This window comes from Echinops telfairi, unplaced genomic scaffold (assembly GCF_000313985.2).
Source record: "Echinops telfairi isolate 266 unplaced genomic scaffold, ASM31398v2 ScPeMD7_7;HRSCAF=31, whole genome shotgun sequence".
NCBI classification, from domain to species: Eukaryota; Metazoa; Chordata; class Mammalia; order Afrosoricida; family Tenrecidae; genus Echinops; species Echinops telfairi.
Window position 1 is genome coordinate 25,740,510 of NW_022103904.1, and position 3,029 is coordinate 25,743,538.

General features: G+C 41.7%; 1 pseudogene; it reads right to left on the reverse strand.

Annotated features, from left to right (window-relative positions):
• Nucleotides 1-1,192: 1,192 nt before the first annotated feature.
• On the reverse strand, nucleotides 1,193-1,566 carry LOC105979109 (annotated as a pseudogene).
• Nucleotides 1,567-3,029: the final 1,463 nt, after the last annotated feature.

The window sequence follows — 3,029 nt, forward strand, 5'->3', positions numbered from 1 at the left end:
AACTTCTGCAAACAGCCATACTTGAACCTCCCTTAATAATGATCCCATGAATGTCTCCCCACCCCCACCTCCTACCCCAGAAAAAAATGTTTCCACATTTTTAGATTATTTCCACAGGGTGTGAACATTTTTTATAGCTCATGTTATTTGCTCTCAAATCATTTTCCAAGTGAACTGTACCAGTTTACAATGCTACCGGCAATAAATGACCGCAAGTTTCACTACACGCTTCCTCATCTTTAAAAGATAGGCTTGCAAAAAAAAAAAAGATAGGCTTGCTAATTTAATAGACGCTAGTCTTACATGTGGTTCCAATTTTAATTTCTTAGATGACCAATGAGCTTGAATGCTTTTATGTTAGCATTTCTTTCTTATTTCCTCCATTGTTAGATATTTGAATGTTGAGAATATGAAACAACAAGCTCACCGTGGTGGAGACCATTCTAAGGACCGAGCAGAGCGGCCCACGGGGTTTCCAAGACTACAGATCTTTGTGGACGCAGACGGTCCCATCCTCTTTCTCCCAGGGAGGGTGGGAGCTGGAGAATCAAAATGTACAACCATTTGATTTTGAGGAAGTGGCTCTTCTTTCTGCGCCCTCTCCTCCTCTCCCTACTTTATGATTGTGATTTTATTTTCACTCCACAAGCCGCCTACAGTCATTTGTAGAAAGGGCAGCAAGCATGATCAAGCCAATAAACAACCACAGCAAAGATAAACCCACCTGCCACCACATCTTCCAGAGATAACAACTAGGAGTTGTTGTGCAGTCTTTGCGGCTTTCCCCTGCCAAAAATACTCACAAATATATCTGCAACTTATCTGAGCCTGCGCCCTCATTTATAAAATAGCTGTCTGTCAAACTGATAGTGAAATGAGTTTGTGTGTGTGTGAAAGTTCTTTTTAAATGTGCAGAAGGGTATACAAATGTTACTATTTGTATATAAATAGTATACAAATGCTACTATTTGTACTAAACATGCAGGAGGGTATACAAATACTAAGTTACTATTGTTCTGATCCTTAGACAAAGAGAGAAAAAAAAGCACTTTATTCTGCCATAAAGTCTGATGCCAACTTGTTTTCTGAAGATAGCCCACCCTCTCTCTTCTCAGTTCAGTTTCTTCTCTTTTTCTCTAGAATATCTTCTTGTTCAATTCCTCTTACTCTACTAATAACAACTCTTTTTTTCTTTTAACAAATGCACAATTTTATTTATTTACTTTTAAGTTTAAATTCTTGAGAGGTACAGCATCACACGGATTCTGTGTCCAATAGCCTTCGCAGGCAGGTTGCTCCGGAATTTGGCCCGAACCATGCCACTGTTTCCTTGGGCACGAGTTACCTTTCCCCAGATGACTCTGGTTTTGTTAGGTTTGCCGCCAGGAGTCACTGTGTTGTTCTTTGCTTTGTACACATAAGCACATCTCTTGCCTAAATAAAATTCCGTTTCATCTCGGGCATAAACACCTTCAATTTTAAGAAGAGCCCTGTGCTCCCTCTGGTTCCGTAGACCCCCGTTTATAGCCAGCAGAAATGGGCCTTGGACCACAGTCTTCCAGACATAGTTGCCGTTTAGAAGTCCTGTTCCCAGCAGGCCTCCACAGGCTCCAATATGGCGGAAAAAGCTTTTTTTTTCTTTCTTACTTCAATATATAAGGTATAGAAAAGGGATTAAAAAATGATGCTAAGAATATACCTACTACTCATTTTAAGAACTAAAATGTTACTGATGTACTTAAGGAGCCCTAATGGGGGAGTGGTTACATGTTAGGTTACTAACCACAAGGTGAACAGTTTGAAACCACCGGCCGCTCCACAGGAGAAAGAAGAGGATTTTGAATCTGGCGAAGAGTAACAGTCTCTACTGAAGATAAGGGTGATACAGCAAAGTGTGGTGAAGAAAGTAGATGGTGCCCTGCTATCAATAAGAACAGTGTCTGGGGTCTTAAAGGCTGGTATTCAAACAAGCAGCCGTCTAAGCGAGGAGCTGACTAAGTGCACAGGGACGACGCACACCAGTTTGTGTTCTCCAAAGCTGACAATTACAGCATTCAAATACGGTGAAGAGAAAAGTTTAAGTATAAGAGCTAAAATTATGAACACCCAATTTAAAGAAGGTTATGGAGAACAGTGGGAGCCCAAAACTGGGCCGCTGGCACAGTCTGGCCACAGGCAAGAGTCTCAACAGCCTTGCTGTCAGGCAGAGAGCATTGCAATCTTGAATATGCTGAATCAAACTCGATACAGATGACCTCCCTATAGATCCCACCTGAGTTGGTTCTGTGTGCAAGTATCTCTTATTTGTTCCATGACAGAAATTCCCTCCCTGGCTTTTGGAATGTTGATGAGGGTCCTTTCTTTCTTATTCCTTATTTCATCTTGTTTTTATTTTAATTCATATTATTTCCTCATTGTGGCCACTTGTGCACTTGACCCAAAGGCAGGGACTATGTTTAATTCAACTTTTATGTCCTTGTTAGTACCTAGAAAAAGTAACCATTTCATAAATCTTTGTTGAATCGAATCATACGCTTCCTCTGCTTATAAAATCTTAAGTCATTTCCAATTGTCATTAGAAGAGAACGGAATCTCCTTTGCTGTCGAATCGGAGGCCCTTTTATGGGGTCTGGCATTTGCCCTTCTTTTCTGGCCTTCTCTCAGTGTGACCATGCTGTCTGCCCCGGGGCTGGGTCCTTCATGCACAAGGGGTGGCTGTCCTCGAATGTTGGACTCCCTTTCGGGGGCCAGGATAGTAGGCCGATCTCCCCATTTTCCATGCCTATCAGATTCTTTAAATGCTAAGTAAGGAGTCTGAAGCCAGAAGCTTGCTCTTTATTACTCAACAGAGCCTTTGTCCTTAATCTCATTTGTAGATTAAAACACAAAACCCTTGTCATTGAGTTGACTATTATTCATGGTGACCATATGTATCAGAGTAGAACTGGGCGCCAGGGGGCTTTCAAGTGATGATTTCTCAGAAGCAGATTCCCAGTCCTTTCTTCCAACCCATCCCTGGGTGGACTAGA